The sequence below is a fragment of the Humulus lupulus genome, chromosome 4 (assembly GCF_963169125.1).
Source record: "Humulus lupulus chromosome 4, drHumLupu1.1, whole genome shotgun sequence".
In the NCBI taxonomy this organism is placed as follows: Eukaryota; Viridiplantae; Streptophyta; class Magnoliopsida; order Rosales; family Cannabaceae; genus Humulus; species Humulus lupulus.
The window spans coordinates 203,392,854-203,413,983 of record NC_084796.1 but is presented as its reverse complement, the minus strand read 5'-3'; positions in this window follow the sequence as shown (position 1 = coordinate 203,413,983).

Below are 21,130 nucleotides of genomic sequence, written 5' to 3'. Positions count from 1 at the left end.
GTGCTAAAGAAATATCTAAGTATCTAATTTCGAATTAATTGAGATATTTTCTTTAAAAATAATTAAATTAATTTTATGCTTTATTAATTATGTGGCAAGTTTTCAATTGAGAAAAACTTTATAGTAATTTATTAATTTTGATAACTCAATTAATTTTTTTAGATATTGATTGATTTATTTATTTTAGCAATTGATTTATTTATTTTGGTAATAAATGTAATGATGCACAAAGTTGTGTAACATGTCATATAGGTTTTCATGTTAGGCACATCCAATTAATAAGAAAATTAGCATATCTAGCATCATTATTAAGTTATTTTTTGCATTTGGGCTTTAAATATAAGTATAATGATGACCCATTTTTTGTTTTAAAAAATGTGGGAAAACTCAAATAAAACTTTCACAAAATGTTAGGTTTTATTTGGGTCCAATTAAACATGTAAAGTTTAAATTCCTCTCTCGTGGGTGGTTCCACTTGTGAATGCATATTTGCTTTGCATTACTAGATTGAGCTTAATCAATTGAATAACAATTAATAAAACGAAGGTTCAAACCTATCTTTGTGGGCTTTGTGTGGAAGTTAGGGAGCCTTAGTAGTGGGTCTGAAATACTGAACTCAACTCTCTTCCATGCAAGCTCGAATTATTAAGGCACATTTACCTAAGTTGGAATAAATTGTATTAGGTTATTCTTTTTAGTTGGACATAATAATTGATTGAAAACAAATTAATTCTAATTTTTGGATTAATTTTCCATGGGTATTTTTAGAATTAATGGGAAAATTATAAACTATGGTTTATTGATTATTTTAATAATTTGGCAAACTCAAGTTGGTAATTTTCAAAAGAATAAAATATTAAATCGAAAAAAATTAAATAATGAGTTTTTTTTTAATTTGAATTCGATCTCCACCGTTGATTTAACGAGGTTATGGTTTAGTGGGGCCTAATGGCGCTTTGATTTCGTCTCCCTACGGAAGGTGTTCACTAGACTCTTAACATGATTGAATTTCTTAGGATAGATGGTTATAGATGTACCTTCTATAGACTCATCTCTACGATGACTATAGAAATTAAGTCTATGATAATCAAAACCGTGGGTCAAACTCATAAAGTAAGAAATAATTTATTTTTCGTTACTTTGATCAAATGGATAGGTTATTTATAAAAGTCTAGGACGTTTTATTAATTGAGTTATTTCTCTATTTGACTAAGTGAATATTTGTGACTCTCGCCTACCGGGACACATAGGTTCATGGCTAGTTGAAAAACCTAAAAAATAGAAAGATAATTTTTTAGTATTTACTTATCTTTAAACATTGTTTATATGTTATGCTATTTCTGAAACTTGTACGAATGAATGTTTGTTGAACAATGCGTTGATTTCTACTTTATTGATAGTTGTAGCTCTATGGCCTTTAACCCCATTATCTCTCTTCTGTCCAAGGAGTTATTAACCAGTGAGAACTTCATGAAATGGAAGTCTAATATTAACATAGTGTTGATCGGCGACAACTCAAAATTCGTGATGACTGAAATTGAACCTGACTTTCCCCCAGAGAACGCCTCGAAGGTCGTGAGGGAGAAGTATGATTGTTGGACTGCTGCCAACAATAAGGTCAAGGCCTACATGCTCGCCAGCATGTCAGAAACTCTAAGGACTAAGATGGAGAATGTCGAAACTGCTTACGAAATCATGGAGCAACTTCAAGAAATGTTTGGGAACAAGTCAGGGCAAGCTAGTTTCGAGGCTACCAAGAAGTATGTGAACTATAGGATGGCACCTGGCCAACATGTTCGTGATCATTTTATTAAGATGACGAACTACTACTTCCAAGAAGCTGAGTTGCATGGAGCAATAGTAGATGAGAAGACTCAAGTTGGAATCATTCTTAATAGCCTTGCACCTAGTTTCCTTATGTTCACCACGAACTATTTTCTTAACAAGTTGGACTATGGAATGACTCAGTTATTGAATGAGCTCTAGATGTATGAAGGAATAAATGGTGGACCGAGTAAAGGACCTGAGAAGAAGGCTGCTACTACCAGGGGTGCTCAAGGTGAGGCTAACCTGGCCTCTTCCTCGAAGAGCAAGAAGAGAGAGGCAAGGAAGGACAAAAAGAAGGCTAAGAAATAAGCAGCTGGAAAGGCAACGACAACTGAAAAGCCTGCTGGAGCAAAGCCAACTAGCAAGAAGGCTAAAGGACAGTGTTTCCACTTCAAGGAGGAGGGGCATTGGAAGCATAATTTCCCTGCCCTCAAGGAAATTGGAACCCAAGGTAATAATAATTTATTAGTATTGGATGCATGTGTTTTAGAGGATGATTCTTCTGTTTGGATAGTTGATTCAGGATCCACTAATCATGTATGTATTTATTTGCAGCTACTTAGCAACTAGAAAGCGGTGAAATAGGGTGAGTTAAAACTTAGAGTTGGAAATGGTGAATTCATGGAGGTCAAAGTGAAAGGAAAAGCTCGTTTAAATTTTGGAAATAAATTTATGTTGTTGGATGACGTTTATTTTATTCCAAACTCTAGTAGGAATTTAGTATCAGTTTCTTTATTACATCAACAACGATTTGCTGTTACTTTCACAAGTTTTAATATATCTATTTCATTTAATGGATGTGAATTATGTGTTGGATGTATGGAAAATGGCTTGTATATTTTACGACCTAATGAATCACTCGCGCTTAACAACGAAATGTTTAAGGTAGCTAATCCAAGGACCGCCAAACGACAGAAGATCGATAATGATGACATGACATACCTTTGGCATCTTCGTCTTGGTCATATTAACTATGATAGGATTAAAAGACTTACAAAAGCTAGGCCTTTGAAGGAACTCACAATGGGTGACTTACCTGTCTGCAAATCTTGTCTGGAAGGTAAAATGACCAAGCGTCCATTCTCTACAAAAGGAGAAAGGGCCAAAGTACCCCTAGGGCTCTTTCATACTGATGTTTGTGGACCGATTAATGTTCAGGCAAGAGGTGGTCATGAATATTTTGTCACTTTCATTGACGATTATTCTCGATATGCATGTCTTTACCTAATTCAAATAGAATATGAAACTTTTGACAAGTTTAAAGAATTTTAGCAATGACCCAAAACCAGTTAGGTAAAACTTTAAAGATCTTGAGATCTGATAGGGGTGGAGAATATTTAGATAATTAGTTCCAAGATCATCTTACTAAATGTGGGATTCTGTCTCAACTTACTGCTCCAGGGACTCCGCAACAAAATGGTGTTGCTGAACGTCAGAACCGAACACTATTAGAAATGGTTAGGTCAATGATTAGTTATTCAACTCTATCACCATCTTTCTGGGGGTATTCCATTCAGACCGCAAATGACATTTTAAATGTTGTACCGTCTAAGGCTATCTCTAAAACTCCTCTAGAACTATGGAATGGACGTGAACCTAGTCTACGCCATTATAGAATTTGGGGGTGTCCTGCTCATGTCCTGAGGAAAAAGGAAGGAAAGCTAGAATCATGAACTGTGGTTTTCTTGTTTGTAGGCTATCCTAAAGGTACTCGGGGTGGTCTATTTTATAGTCCAGTTGACAAGAAAGTGTTTGTTTCCACAAACGCTACTTTTCTAGAAAATGACTACATGAAAAACTTCAAACCTCGGAATAAAATACTATTTGAAGAAATGCTATCAGGAGGAAATGTTCAACCCATACCAATGCAAATCAAAGAGAACATGGAAGAAGAACAAACAGCTGGTCCAAATCAGATAGTTACGGTGCCTCGTCGTAGTGGGAGGGTTGCTCGGAACCCGGAACGCTACGGGATGGATGGTGAAACCAAAATGGTAGTTACCGAAACTCATGAGGATGATCCATTATCCTTTAAATAGGCAATGGTTAGTTCTGAAGAGGATCTGTGGCTCGAACCCATGAACCAGGAAATGGAGTCCATGTACTTTAATTCCATCTGGAATCTTGTAGAAGCGCCGATGGACTTTAGGCCCATTGGATGCAAGTAAATCTACAAGAAGAAAAGAGGAGCAAATGGAAAGGTTGAGACATATAAGGCTCGACTTGTGGCAAAGGGTTATACCCAAAGAGAGGGAGTTGACTATGAGGAAACTTTCTCTCCAGAGACCATGTTAAAATCCATTCACATACTCTTATCCATAGCTGCAACTCTTGATTGTGAGATTTGGCAAATGGACGTCAAGACATCATTTCTAAATGGCTTTCTTGATGAGACCATTTATATGGATCAACCAGAAGGATTTGTAGTAGCTGGACAGGAAAAGAAAGTTTGCAAGCTCAATAGGTCCATTTATGGTCTTAAACAAGCTTCCCACTCCTGGAACTTAAGGTTTAAGGAAATAATTAAGACCTATCGTTTTGAGCGAAACATGGATGAACCATGTGTTTACCAACTGAGGGAAAATAACGTGAAAGTGTTCTTGGTACTTTATGTAGATGATATTTTTCTCATTGGCAACAATGTCAAGAAATTATCAGACATAAAGAACTGGCTCGGGACCAAATTTCAGATGAAAGATTTGGGTGAAGCTAGTTACGTTCTCGGTATCCAGATCATTCGAGACAGGAAGAACAAGATATTGGCGCTATCTCAAGCAGCGTACATAGATAAGGTACTTGAACGCTTCTCTATGACAAACTCGAAGAAGGGACTGTTTCCATCCCAACATAGAGTTCATCTTTCTAAGAAGCATTCTCCATAGATTCCTCAAGAAGAAGAAGAGGTGAAACATATTCCCTATGCATCCGCAGTTGGAAGTCTTGTGTATGCTATGTTATGCACTAGACCAGACATCTGATATGCAGTGGGAGTTGTAAGCAGGTACCATTCAAATCCTGGTAGACAACATTGGGCAGCGGTCAAGCACATACTGAAGTATCTACGAAGAACAAAGGATTATATGCTGGTCTATTCAGGAGGTTCACTAGATTCGATAGGCTACACTGATTTTGATTTTTCAGACGGATGTCGATAACAGGAAGTCTACTTCTGGAATGGTTTTTACTCTTGGGGGTTGAGCTGTGATTTGGAGAAGCGTTAAGCAGTCTGCCATTTCAGATTCCACCATGGAGGTTGAGTACATAGCTGCGTCTAAAGCGGCTAAGGAAATAGCCTGGCTGAATAAGTTCTACGTGGATCTCAGTGTTATTCTAGGAATGGATAAACCACTCGTATTGTACTGTGACAATAGTTGGGCTATAGCGAATTTGAAAGAACCTCAAAATAATAAAAGAGCAAAGCATATAGAGAGGAAATACCACATCATTACAGAATATGTGTCCAGGGGTGACGTCAAGGTGAAAAAGATAGCATCGGAAGAAAATCTGGCAGATCCTTTTACCAAGACTTTGGCTGAGAGTGTTTTCATGAAGCATGTAGAGGGAATGGGTTTGAAAAACATGTCTCATTTATTTGAAAAGGGCAAGTGGGAGTTTGTTGGGTTTTATGCCCGTAATAAAACCATATTTCTTATGTAACACATTATTATTATCAATAAAAGAAGTAGAAATCATTTTTTTTATTCAATCACATTGTTCGCATGTTTTATTACATGTTTATTCAATTAATACAAACATTCATAAAATCCCAAACATATGGATATTTACAATTATAGTGACTAGGTCACAGTGGATTATAGTTGTAATTATATGTTCAAAAGTACGAGTCCTAAGATTAGATCAGTGCATTGGATTTTCACTGATTAGGAAATCTACAATATGATCTACTTACACATTCGGGGTGTGAAGTCTTGTCCAAGTTGTTATCCCCAAAATTTGAATATGATGACGTGGCAATAAAAGTGACAAGTGGCAATAAATGGTTGGGGCAAAGGTTTGAGATTAATCTTGTGATGGACATGAGAATTATTTATCTGGTTTGGAAGTGATCTGACTAACCGGTAGAATTTCTGTCCGACCAATAAAGATTTTTGACTGACCAGTAAAATGTTTTGGCCGACCAGTCAGTCATTTTGGCCGACTAGTCGTCTGTTTTGGCCGACCAGTCATCTTGGAGTCAAGTGTATCCGGTCAGTCAAAAGTTTTTCCTAACCGAAATGGTGCTTTGGCCGACCAGTCTCACTTCAGGGAGTGGAGTTGGCCAACCAAACAGATCATGATTCTGCAGCAAAATTCTAGTAACAACTTCAGCTAGAATTAGTCGTACCCATAGCGGGAATCTCTCAGATTATCCCAAAGAAATCGCATATTGTTGTATTTTAAATTTGATTATTAATTAAATATTGGTTAAAGCAACTGAATTATCCCGATTATGAGGGATTTTGATTTGTATGATCATGAGCCTATAAATAAAGAGCTCATGGCATCATTGAAGGGATTCGAATTCTGATTTTCCTGAGAGAGCATTTGTATTCTGAGAGAAATCTTGTATTTTCTTACATTTACACTTAAGAAACTCTGTTGAAACAGGTTCATCTGATCTTGAGTGTAGATCTATATATCACAATTCTAAGTGGATTAGGCTATTACCAACATATTGGGGCTGAACCACTATAAAATTATCAGTGTCGTATTTTCTCTTGAAGGTTTATTGTAGTTTTTACGTCTACTCATCGTTGGCCAAAATCGTGGTCAACATTTTGGTGCTTTCATTGAGAGCCTGAAGAGAAGAAACACACTATTATCGTATCATTATGGCGCCCAAGAATACCAATGCGGGCTCCAAGAAACCAGGCACATCTAATGATCCTACTAGATCAGAAGGTCCTGGCCCTTAAGACCATGAGACTGAACCCAGGGTCTTTCTCGAGGAAATGACTCCAAAGGTTGAATTACTCCAGGAATCCATGGGGGCCTTCCAAGAGGAGATGGCGCAATTCAATGCTTGGCAGGAGTCATTTGCTAAAGAGATGGCCAAACAAAAAGCTGCATTTGAGCAGCAAAGACGGGAGATGGACGCCAAGAGCGAAGAGATCAGGCGATGGCAGGAGGAGACCGATAGGCAACACCGTGAGGCTGCACTTGCTTTGGAGTCGACTTTGCAGTTGACCCAGGCCAATGCCCAAACTGCAGCACGAGGAGTAGCTACCTAGGGAGCAAGGAATACAGATGCTGGTTGAAAAACCACTGACAGAGCCAATTCTTGAGGACTGGACAGAAGCAGGAGTAACCCCCCTGGTTGGGAAAATGGTGGGGTCTGATCCGGAACTGCCTCGACGCAAAGGGAGAACTCTAGAACCCCCTACAGGAGCCACCGATCAGAAACTTCGAGATCAAGGAGTCACCGATCGGGCAGTAAAAAGACTCCACCCAGGCAGGATCAAAGCAAGACTCCCCGAGGTAAAGGAACCTCACAGTTCAAACATGGACATGGTCGTGATGAGGCTGATAGTCATCACACCGACCGGTCGAAGGAAAAAGATGGCAACGACCAACAAGGATGAAAGGATTGCCCGACATAAACAGGAAGGCCACCACTGCATCTCGGCCAGCAACGCAGTGGGAGAGAGCATGTCCCACACGATAAGACTTCTGAAAAAACTCGAAGCACAGTGTTTGATTGGTTGGGAAGACGCACTTCCCAGAAGGATTTAAGAGATGTCATCATGGACAAGAGAAGGACCGTCCCGGTTGAAGGGCGAGACCTGACCCGACCTGCCAGTCAAGTATAAATACTTGATGATAGTACGCCAGATAGGAATGCCTGACCAGGCGGTTAAGACCTTGAGCCCCAACGGTCGCCCCAGGCATCCAAGCCTAGCTTGATGCGCTAACGACCACAATTCAATGTTTGTCAAAATGACCTTCCGCAATCGATCCGATAAACCACAGGAGTGGCAGTTCGTTTTGTGCTTGAATCAGAGCAGCCCAACCGCCAGCAAAGTATAAAGCACTGGTACTGCCAGTATATACAGAAAAGGCAGACCCCATAAGGCATGTTGGGAAGTTTGAAGACCAAATGGAGCTGCTCGGGGTGAGTGATGATTATCGCTGTAGAGTTTTCCCCACTACATTGTCCGATACTGCCCAAGAGTGGTATTGGAAATTCAAGCCAAACTCCATTACCTCTTGGGAGAGTTTCAGGAAAGAATTTTGTAGATAGTTCAGCACTGCTCGGACTCCTCCAATTTATGCCAATCACTTGGCAGATATCAAACAAGGGAAGGATGAATCTCTCAAGAATTACATACAGAGGTTCACGAGAGAAGCCAACCGAGCAAATTTTGTTGGAGATGAGGGGAAGGTGGTTGCCATATCTTCTGGTATAATTTTTTGGAGTCCTTTGTGGGACAGTATACATCGCAATCCAATTTCAACACTACAACAATTTCTTTACCGAGCAGACAAATATATGAAATTGGATGACGCGATTGAGAAATGAGAGAAAGGCCTAAACAATCTGGGCAGATCAACTGATCTTCCTAATAATGGTGGAAATGGACAAAATGGTGGAAAGAAACGTGGAAATAACAAGTCTGACCGCCATGAGGAAAAGAAGGCTAAGTCGGGACCAAATGACAAGCCAACCAAGTATGAACCTCGGTTCACCAATTACCCCACTCTTTCGGCCAGCCGAGCAGAAATATATCTTGTGAGTCATCAAGAGGTTCCCTACCGGAAACCCCCACCCATCAGGAAGGAGATGAGTAAAATAAGTCCTGTCATTTCCATGGAGATTATGCTCACGACACAAATGAATGCAACCATCTCAAAGATGAGATAGAGTTTCTCCTCCGGTCGGGAAAATTAAAAAAGTATCGAGCAGAAAAGACTCAAGGAGAAGGAAGTAACAACAATCCTGGGTTTAAGCGACATCGGTCTCCACCCTTGCAACCTGAGCCTATGGACTTCACTTTAGATACTATATGTGGAGGTCCACACCTGGCTGGGGATAGTAACAAAACAAGAGAGAGATATGCTCGAACACTTCGACATGAGTTGGATGCAGCATCAACATCTGAGGTCATGGCTGTAGAGGAGCGACCTCCAAAGAATCCACGATATGAATGTGAGCCTCTCACTTTTACTGAAGATGATGCTCGGCATAGTCCAAATAGCGAACATGAAGGTGAAGAGATGTCTGGTTGACACAGGAAGTTCTGTGAATATTATTTACAAGTCATTTTTTGAAAGGATGAAATTATCCATTAATGACTTGAAGCCATGCTCTCAAGTTATTTACGGATTTACAGAAGAAGGGTTGTCACCAGCCGGAACAATCAAGTTACCGGTCACAACAGGAGATGCTCCTAGGCACGAGACAATCATGACAGAGTTTTTGATAGTTGATTGTTCGTCGGCTTATAATGTGGTGATTGGTCGACCACTACTCACGGCCTTGCATGCGGCAATCTCTATATGACACCTTTCTATGAAGTTCCTGACCAGTGCAGGAATAGGTTGTGTCCGAGGAGACCAAAGAGAAGCTAGAGAGTGTTACAATGGTTCGGTAGTTAAAGCACGGAAGGGAGCTAAGGAGAATAATATGATTGTGTGTGTAGATAGAGAAGAATTAGAGGAGATGGATGTTGATCAACAAAGCATTATGGTTGTAGCCGACCAGGAGAAAGTGTTAGTAGTTATCAACCAAGAAAGTACTCTTGGTTTCAGTAAGCAACAAGCCCCATCCGATGATGAAGTTACCAAATAGGGTGTTGCCCAAAGTAAGGGAATGGAATTTGATCCTCGCTTTGGGGATTTGGATTGTGAAGTGGGACCCATGGAAGAATTAGAGGAGGTCTCAATAGATGAAAGTGACTCGACCAGAGGGGTCAAAATTAGGAAAAAGTTGAAGTTGGAAGTGAGAGCACAGCTGGTAGAATTTTTGCGAAGGAATCAAGATGTCTTCGCCTGGTCTCACAAGGATATGGTGGGTATCTCACCAACTGTGATCAGCCATGTGCTCAACGTGGATGAAAGCTACCCAGCAGTGCAGCAAAAGAGAAGATTGCTTGACAAGGAGCGAGCGAAGGCTCTCAAAGAAGAAGTCGAGCGACTAAAGGAAAATGGATTCATAAGAGAGGCTTATTACCCCGCCTGGGTTTCAAACCCAGTATTAGTGCCCAAGTCCAATGGGAAGTGGAGGACTTGCATGGATTTCACCGATCTAAATAAAGCATGTCCTAAGGACTATTTTCCTTTACCAAGGATAGACCAGTTGGTTGATGCAACTTCTGGTCACAAAACTTTGTCTTTTATGGACGCTTACTCGGGGTATAATCAGATTAGTATGCATCCTCCCGACGAGGAGCATACCAGCTTCTGAACAGACATAGGGTTGTATTGTTATATGGTTATGCCATTCGGCTTGAAGAACGCATGAGCCACCTACTAGCGTCTAGTGAATGGCATGTTCTGTGACTTAATCGGCAAAAACATGGAGGTATACGTAGATGATATGCTGGTAAAGTCAAAGGAAGCTGAAGGACATGTACGAGATTTGGAGGAATGCTTTGCGGTACTGAGAAAATACAGCATGAAGCTGAACCCCCTCAAATGCTCATTCGGAGTAAGTTCTGGAAAATTCCTTGGGTTTATTGTTAACTCGTGAGGAATAGAAGCAAATCCTGAGAAGATAAAGGCACTCGCGGAAATGAAGTCTCCAGCTAGGATTAAGGATGTGCAAAGTATGACTGGGCGGATTGCTGCTCTAAGTAGGTTCATTTCCAAATCAACGGACAAATGTGTCCTATTTTTTAACTTACTTAGAGGAAGAAAAATATTCGAATGGACGGAGGAGTGTGAGCAAGCCTTTCAAGCCATAAAGAAACATTTGGCTCAACCTCCTGTTCTTTCAGAACCAGTAGATGGGGAAGACCTTTTTATTTATTTGGCAGTCACAGAGCATGCTGTCAGTGCTGCTCTGGTGCGAGAAGAAGATAAGGTGCAACATCCAGTATATTATGTTACCAAGCGGTTGATAGGAGCGGAGTCAAGGTATCCCATGATCGAAAAGTTGGCCTATTGTTTAGTACTTGCATCTCGCAAATTGTGGCCGTACTTCCAGGCACATCCCATTAAAGTACTTACCAACCAGCCCTTACGCCAAGTCTTACAGAAGCCAAAATCCTCTGGTCGTTTACTTATATGGGCGGTCGAATTGGGCCAATTTGAAATCAAATATCAACCAAGGTCTGCCATAAAAGGACAGGCTTTGGCGGATTTCATTGCTGTATGCACTAGGATTCCTGATCTTCCCGACCGGCAAGAAAATGCGACTAGACAGAGAGAGAATATTCCTACCTGGAAACTTCTTGTTGATGGGTCGTCAAATGAACATCATTTAGGAGCAGGAATTATAATGATCACACCTGAGCAGCATCAAATTCATTGTGTGTTGAGGTTCAGATTTAATGCTTCTAATAATGAGGCAGAGTATGAAGCCTTCCTAGCAGGATTGCGCCTGGCTAGAGATGTTCGTGCCCGGTCAGTCGAAGTAAACAACGATTCCCAGTTGGTGATCTACCAAGTTTTAAGGGAATATCAGGCAAGAGGTTTACGCATGGTGGCATACTTGAATAAAACCAAGGACCTGCTAGCACAATTCGAGGAGTATACTATTAAACTGGTACCACATGAGCAGAATTCCAATGCAGACACTTTAGCAAAATTGGCTAGTGCAAAAGATGTTGAAACTTTGAACATAGTACCAGTAGAATACTTGGTAGAGCCAAGCATTAATGAGTGGGAAGCCATGTGTAACGCCCTACTGCCTTAAGGCCGCTACTTAGTGAGTTTAAGACAGAAATCGTGCTTTTGACTGACTCTAAGTGGTTTCTAAAACCAAAAGTGTGAATAAATCAAAGTTTAAGGCTGTACTCTTTTAAAATGTTTAGCTTCATTGAAAACGTTAAGTATAAAACATCTGGGATCCCAAAATAAGGTTTACAACATATTTACAACTCAAAAATAGATTTACACTTGATCAACTATCAAAAGAATGGTAAATACAGCCATATACAAAAATGCCCCCAACCAAAGCAGTCGGGCAGGCCGAACATGTACGCGCCGCCCCCACGCTCTCCATACTCATGGCCGGTTGACTGACTCCTTGCTTTTACCTGCAACACGGAGCACCCGTGAGCCGAAGCCCAGCAAGAAAACCCAAACAGAACATAACATATGCATAGGGTAAAGCTGACATATAATCCACTGATAAACAGGAAAGCCATCAGACTAAACAAGCACGGCCATGCCGCCCCAGAGGCCTTACCTAAGCATGGGGTCTCGGTCCTCACCGTAAGGATAACTCATGTATCCCTTGGGTCCCACCCTGGCTATAAGCATCCCATGTGCTGAGTGTTACTTCCGGCCCCAATGCCGTACCCGGCCTTCGCCGCTCTCGGCCTTAGCCGTTCATTTCATTACAATCGCACGTATAATACATTTCAAGATAATCATTCATGCATATAATAATTCATCTAAGGTTAAACAATTGCACATAACACAATCTAGGGCCATGCCCTGCAATAACACTATGGGCCCATGCCCTGTTCTCGAGTGCTACAGTTTTCTTACCTGTATCCCGAGTTTTCCGATGCACCAAGGTCACAAGCACGGTCCTCTAGTATGAGCCTCCCCGAAATCCTAGTCACAACACACATAAAACACTTTTAATACTAACCAAGCCCAAGACCACTTCCCGGGACCAATTCCGCACTCCCGGGACCTCTAAATCCATAAAACAAAACATCAGAACCATCCCCCGTGTCCCCGGGCACAAGCCCTAAAAACTCAACTTTTTGGCTGCCAAAATGGCCTAGGGCCGTGGCACTCCCTTCAAGGGCCGCGGCGCCCAGCGGCTTGGCCCCCATCCTGAAGCACCCTCGCGCCGCGGCGCCCAAGAACAGGGCCGCGGCGCTCCTTCGCGAACCCAGATTTTCTGGGTTTTCCCATGCGTTTTTCCCGAGCTTCAACCTCTCCAAATCACCCCAAACAATTACCTAAACCCCAAAAATCAAATCAAAACCTCATATGAACCATCTAACAACCTATAGATACTATAATCAAGAGCAAAACACCATCACACCCAAAATCCACCCCTTGATTCCTAATTTCAGCAACTCAAACCAAAACCCAAAAAAAAAACTAACTCAAACTTTAGATTCACAAGTCAAAACTGAAATCAAACTTAAATATGCATAAGATCCTTACCTCAAGTGGAGAATCTACCCTAAAAGCCTCCTTGATCTCCTCCTAAGCTCCCACTTCAGCCCCTTCTACACCTCTTCTCATTTCTTCTTCTTGCCCTAGCCTTTCTTTCTTCTTCTTTTCCTTCTCTTCCAATTTAATCAAAACACCAAATGACCCAATGAACAAACCGTGTACCCCATAAACCCAGCTGAAAATTGTCTAATTGCCTTGCCAAATGACCAATTTACCCCTTCCTAATAACCCTTCCTAACTAAACCTTCAAGGGCACTTAAGTCCTTTCGCTTCTATTTCATTTCTACCATTTTCTATCAAAAACTTGCTACTCACGACAGTTACAAATGGTTACCCAGGTTACTAAATCGCCAAAACTATAACCATAAGTTCTCACTTCAACTTACGAAATTCCTAAAGTACCCCTAGGCTCCTCCCGAGTCGGGTATAAAATCCCGTTGTGACTTTTAGACTAATTGGCTCACTAGGACCGTCTCGATGCGTGCATCCTGATAAAAACACCACACTCACAGTTATGCCCTAAAATGGCCAGATTACAGTTATGCTCTTTTTTTAAGACAATCAGGTCTACATGCATACTAATTCACATAGTCATGCATCTCAAATAATCAAATAGTCATATAACGTGCATTAAATCATAATCATGCATAAAACTCATTAAAGACACACACCAAATCCCATTATGCCCTCCAGGCACGCTACTCCGGGCCCTTAAGCCTTAATAGTGAATTTGGGGTCGTTACACCATGCCCATCACATTAGCTAACACTTGGATGACACCCATCATTACTTACCTTGAGCAAGGAGTCCTACCAGATAATTGCAATGAAGCCAAGAAGATTATGAGGCAAGCTGCTAAGTATATTATGATGGACGAGGTATTGTATAGAAGAGGGTACTCTATGCCACTGTTTAGATGCATAACACCCGACCAGTCAAAAACCTTATTGACCGAAATGCACGAGGGATTCTGCGAAGATCATGTTGGGGGGCAAAGTCTCTCCAAAAAGATTTTGCGGCAAGGTTTTTTCTGGCCTACAATGAATGAAGATTCCATGGAGTATGTGAAGAAGTGTGATAAATGCCAGAGATTTTCTAAAATACCCAGGGCGCCTCCGAATATCTTAAAGCAGATGCAGAGTCCATGGCCTTTTGCAGTGTGGGGAATCGATCTGATTGGGACACTACCCAAAGGAAAAGGAGGGGTGCAGTTCGCGATAGTTGTTGTGGATTATTTCACTAAGTGGACAGAAGCTGAACCACTAGCAAAAATCACCTCGAAGAAAGTGTTAGATTTTGTGGTTAAGAATATAATATGTTGCTATGGTCTGCCCAAGAAGATAGCCTCTGACAACGACACTCAATTCGATAGTGACTTGTTTACTGATTTTTGCACTAGACATGGCATTATAAAAAGTTTCTCCTCAGTAGCTCATCCACAAGCCAATGGGCAAGTTGAAGCCGTGAATAAAACTGTAAAGGATACTCTAAAAAATTGTTTAGAACAAGCGAAGGGTGCTTGGGCAGAAGAATTTCCAAAGGTTCTTTGGTTGTACAAAACTACTCCCAGACAGCAACTGGTCATACTCCTTTTTCCTTGGCATATGGATATGAAGCCATGTTGCCTGTCGAGGTCGACCCACCATCCCATCGGAGAAGTACGTATGACCAGGAGGAGAATCACCATTTGTTAGCTGAATCTTTGGACTTTGTTGAAGAAAAAGCAAGCTTGAGAGTTGCTACCCATCAGCAAAAAGTGGCCCGCTATTTTAATTCCAGAGTTAGAGATCGGAAGTTCCAGGTCGAAGATATGGTCCTTAGAAAAATGTTCGTCAAAGACCCAGCAGCTGGAGTGCTAGGACCAAATTGGGAGGGACCGTATCAGATTGAGCAAGTCCTGCCACCCGACACTTATAAAATTTCTCGACTAAATGGAGATCTGATCAGGAACTATTGGAATGGCGAGCACTTGAGGAAGTATTATCAATGAATACTGCTTACAGAGTGGTAGCTTAGTTTCAAGTGTTTAACTTGTTATTTAAGTTTGTTTGTGAGTTGGTTATTTGCTGACCAGACATTTTATTTTTGAAACAATTTTATTTTATTTGAGACTCGTGATTAGACACACTTTGTCCTTATTTTTTACGAGTAATAAAAGAGATCATGCGCAGCGCGGTCAATTCTTGCTACAAATTTTGCATATGTTTTGATTATTTTTACTTTGGCAGTGTTCAACTGTCAGCGCATTTAAAATAAATTCTGAGAGGAAAAAACCTGGCAGTGTTCAACTGGTCGGTATCCATCAGATAAATTACCAGCTTTTAGCTGGTCGAATATTTTTGCAGTGTTTAACTGCTCAAATATCTTCTTTATATTCGATGTGTTTCATGAGTAATAACTGCTTGAACAAATTCGGTCAAGTAGCAAGTGACCAAGGATTTTTCAACCCTCAATCACTTGGGGGGGCACATAGGGTATACTGGTATGTAATTCAACACAGGCAATAAGAGCACGAGCAAAGATATTTGTTTTTAGGCTGACTTGTAAATTTTTGAAGTCCAAAAAGGCCATTAAGCTAACTTGTTTGACAAAGCTTAAGTAACTTGGAATATTTTCAAAATTTTAAGTTAAGAGCAAATATTCGTGTGTAAACAAAACACTATGCTCATAAAATGTTAGAGCAATAAGAGTATGAGAAAGTATACTTAGTAGTGACTTATGAAATGTTTAGAATTTCTAAGTTAGAAAACTAAGTACTCATGTGAAAATATAAGGCATATATCAGAATGACTTTACTATTCCATAAAAACCTTGTAAATTATTTAAGTCTAAAAAGTAAAGTATACATGCCAACAGGTTGGCCGTACATGCAAAGTATAATAAGAAGATAGTTGAGATAAGTGTCTACTAGTCAGATAATAGACTCTCTGGTCAGCTAAAGTATGATCACTGGTCTGGTAAACTGTTAACAGGTTGATCAACACCATCCTCGGCATCGGTGACATCCTCTAGTCGGAATGATAAAGCAGGAGAAAAAGGCATAACACCAGTAGGATTGGTTGCCTCATCAGCGGCCTTTGCCTCACATTTGGCAAGTTCTTCTGCCCTGGCCTCCTCTGGGAGAAAGTCGAGGTTGAGGGGCTTGTTTAACTTCCATACCTAGTAGAAGCAATTGAAGCAAATCTCCTCATAGCGAGCAAGATCGGCTTCCTTGTATCGCTTCAGCTCCTCGTTCTCGCAAGTCATTTTCTCCAGCTGATCAGTCAACATCTTGTTGGTTTGGATTTGTTTCTTGTTCTCATCAGCCAACTCTCTTAGAGGTTCATCCCTCTCGGTGATGGTCTTTTCTGCCTGCTTGACCTTGGATTAAAGATCCCCTTCGGATGTAGTTAAAGTTTCAATCTTGGCTTGAGCTTCCACCAATTGGTCATTTAAGACTTTGATCAATTCCTTATAGTCTACTGCTGGGTGCTGAGCATGACTGATAGTGATGAGTGACTGAAATGGATAACAGAGAGTTACTTAAAGTAAAAACAATTAATAACAAAATGGGATGTCTTGATGATAAAATACTTACACTCATAAGTTGGGCAAGACCCCTTTGCAGGACAACTTCAACACTGAGCCGAGACAAAGACTCAAAGGTTTGAGTTGTTGTAGCATGGTGTAGAGTCTGGTCAAGAAATTCCTTCCCAATATCACCAGCAATGCGAAGGGGCTCACTTAAGCCAGCCGAGCGGGTAGGTGTTAAACTAGCAGAAGGAGGAATTGATGAAGGAGTCAACTGCAGGATGGTGATAGGATAGTCAGGTAATCTCCCCTGACTGGTCGGTATTGTCTTCGCGACTTTGCTTGGAGGGTTTGAGCTACTACCCTCCCTAGGTTTCCTCTTTTGGGCAGAGGAAGTGTTGAATAGCTTGAACATATCTGGATCTGCAAAAAAGAGTGAAGCACAAGACTTGTTAGTAAAAATGGGAGACAATGTATAAATAAATGAAAATTTTACTATTACCACATAACTCTACAGATTTCATACAATCATTCTCGAGGGAAGTTATTTATATCAAAACACCAAACCATGGTTACTGATTTGCAGAAAAACCTGAGTTTAGAATTTGATCAAGAAAGTCGTCCTCTTCTTCAGATGACGAGCTGATATCTCTATGGAGCTCGAGGGTCTTTCCTTTCCCAGGCTTTGTAGGAATGGTAAGTCTACGATGGTCCTCTGGAAAGGGTTCCCTAATAATAAGGTCACCTGGTCTACGAGAGCAGGGAAATGGTTCAGGAGAGAACTGATCAGTCACTACTTCAGTGTCAGCATTTGACTGGTCAGTTGCGTTCGCTTCATCAGTACTGTTGTCTTCTATGATGTTTTGATTGCTTGGTAAGAACCCCACCATCTGAAGATTGTCCATGTTGACCAACCCTTTTACATTTTTCTCTTCGGTAGACATGTTAGCAAGTTCTTCTGCTCGGGAATACATTTCCTTAGTTGGCAGAGGTTGATGGAAAGGACCTGCATGTGTGAAGGCCAAGTTGTTGGCCTTAATGTCTGAAGTAAGAAAATACTCTGTATAGTATTTTTTGAGATTCGATTTATGTGCGATACCATGGAGGTATTTAATTCCTTTATGCCTATGGAAGAGGTGGAAAAAACTTGTATTCTTGTGGCTTGGATTGGTCCTAAAGTCGAAGAGGTAGTGAACTTCATGAGGAGTGGGTGGATCCCAGCCTTGAAAGAAGTAGAGAATATATAAAGCAGATAATGCCTGAATTCCATTGGGAGCTATCTGGAAAGGAGAGACATTGAATTAATCTGCTACTGACTGAAAAAAAAAAGGTGTAGTGGGATAGTAGCTCCTACAAAAACATGGTATCTAGACCAGGCGCAATAGGGTCCACCAGGCTTGTTAGCTCTCTGATGAGGTCGCAGGCATTTAACGTTTACTCCTTCAAGGCCTGAAGCCTGAATGTGTTTATCAAACATGCTGGAGTTAAGTTTAGAAGGTTTGGCTATGAACCAAGAGGGTGTTTCGTCTTCATCTTTTCTTGGTTTTAGAACAGATGATTGCTGAATCTCAGTTGTAAATTTCTGGATAGTCTTTCTCTGGGGTTTGCTAGCTTGTTGGATTTGGCGCGGTGGCCTTGAAGAAGCTGCAGTTTGGGCTTCACCACGTTCCACTACCTTCTGTGTCGCTCTACGAGCCACTTGAGGAAGTTGATTGGATTTTTTCACCTTCATTGGCGGATGTTGAAGCTGTTGATTAAGAAACTGTTCTTCGTGAAGGAAGTATAAAGCCGACCGGGGAAGGATCTTCTTAAGGCGACGAAGGCGATCTTTGGGAGTACGACTGCTAGGAGATTTGGATGAAGAGTTGCTACTTTGAGGAGTGTTGCTTGACATGGGAATTGAAGAGTCAGAGTTTGTATGGTTGTCACCTCCCCTGTAGTCGAAGTGATTCATCTACAAAAAAAGTATGGGGAGGTGAGTGACCAAACAAACATAAATCAATCAATGCAAAGGAAAAATATTTATTTACTACTCAAAAAATATTTTACTGGGTAGTAAAAATATTTTGTACTCCCCAGAATAAACATGTATGAAGGGCAACAGTCATAATCAAAATTTTTGTTTTGGTGCCTAAAATGCATGAGCTATTTTTACAAGCCCGAAGGCTTGGGAGCATTCATGCCCGAGTGGTTCGCGTGGTGTCCCAGCGGATGGCGCAGCATGTCTGAGCGAATGTCGTGATGCCCGAACGGATGCGTGATGCTCGAGTGGTCCGCGTGGTGTCCGAGCAGATGGCGCGGCGTGTCCAAGAAGATGGCGTGATGGCCGAGCGGATGCCGTGATGCCTAAGTGGTTCGCGTGGTGTCCGAGCGAATGGCGTGGTGCCGAGCAGATGGCGTGGCATGTCCGAGCAGATGGCGTGGTGACCAAATGGATGGGGGAGCGCCCGATCGACTGGCGTATCGTCCGAGAGGTTGGCTTGGTGCCCGAGCAGTCTGCTAGGCCTCCGAGCGGATGTAAGTGCACCCGATCGGCTGGGTGACGGTCCGAGCGGATGCCATGGTACCCCTGAGTGGTTCTTGTGGTGTTCGGGAGACTAGGCCAGGCATCCGAGTAGTTTGTGTAGAATGGCCGATCGGCCATATAGCATGCATCCCTAATAATCTATTTCCGAGGAGCTAAACTTTACTACTAAACATGTAAGAATTTAAGGGCCAAAAACAGTAATCGATTAGCTATAGGGTCCGAAAAGACCATAAATCTCAAAGGCTTGAGGCACAAACATGTTCTTCTATTTATGGGACACTACATCAAGATCAAAAGCTGGGATTTGAAAAGTTCATGAGGTTCTAGGGATTTCATATGCTCATCAAATACCCATAAACCCAAATATGCAATGTGGAGTGAAAAATCATTTTTTCTTCAAATTTTCATGAAATTGGAGACAAAATTGATTTACCCATAGCCTAAACTACATCAAAACAGCCACAAATTGCATCATTCATAAAAAATTCATCACAAATCCAAGAGTGTATTCCAAAAGGGGTTTCAGCACATACAAGAGTTTAACAAGCTTTTATGTAAATTTTAGAGTTTAAAAAGCTTACAAATGAAGATGAGGAAGAAGAACTTACCCAAATATCTTGAAGAGGTGTTGATTTCTTGAAGAATCCTTGGATTTGCTTGAAGAGATTGGAGCCCTTCTTGGAGTTCTTTGAAGATTTCGGCCAAGAGGAGAGAAAACCTTGAAGGTTTCGGCCAAAAGAAGAATGAGTAGTTTGTGAGCCTTCTTTTTTGCTTATGAATTGTGAGCACCTATGGGTCTATATAAAGGGAAGAGAGTGTAAATTTTCACTTACCCTTAGACTCTTGAAATTCTTTTTGCTATTCTCCCCCCACGATTGGGAGCAGTTAACTACAATGATCGTGGTCTAGTAAGATGTCGTGGTTTGTTTGCAAATGCAGGAGAATGTGTAAAGTCATTTTTCTCTTTTTATGCCGTCAGCAGTTGAGAAAAAGTTTATTATGTGAGTATATGATATAATAAACTTGGGGGGCAAATGTTATCCCCAAAATTTAAATACGATGACGTGGCAATAAAAGTGACAAGTAGCAATAAATGGCTGGGGCAAAGGTTTGAGATTAATCTTGTGATATTACTAGACATGAGAATTATTTATCTGGTTTGGAAGTGATCTGACCGACCTGGTAGAATTTCTGTCCGACCGGTAAAGATTTTTGACTGACCAGTAAAATGTTTTGGCCGACCAGTCATTCGTTTTGGCCGACCAGTCATCTTGGAGTCAAGTGTATCCGGTCAGTCAAAAGTTTTGCCTAACCGGAAGAGTGCTTTGGCCGACCAGTCTCACTTCAGGGAGTGGAGTTGGCCGACCAGACAGATCATGATTCTGCAGCAAAATTTCAGTAACAACTTCAGCTAGAATTAGTCGTACCCACAGCGGGAATCTCTCAGATTATCTCAAAGAAATCACATATTGTTGTATTTTAAATTTGATTATTAATTAAATATTGGTTAGAGCAACTGAATTATCCCGATTATGAGGGATTTTGATTTGTACGATCCTGAGCCTATAAATAAAGAGCTCATGGCATCATTGAAGGGATTCGAATTCTGATTTTCTTGAGAGAGAATTTGTATTCTGAGAGAAATCTTGTATTTTCTTGCATTTACACTTAAGAAACTCAGTTGACACAGGTTCATCTGAACTTGAGTGCAGATCTATATATCACAACTCTAAGTAGATTAGGCTATTACCAACATATTGGGGCTGAACCACTATAAAATTATTAGTGTCGTATTTTCTCTTGAAGGTTTATTGTAGTTTTTACGTCTACTCTTCGTTGGCCAAAATCGTGGTCAACACAAGTCATTGACCAAGTATATATGATCGGATGTATTCGGTTACATCGGACTAGGACCGATATTGATTATTGATTGATAAATAAGTATCATTATTATCGAATCTA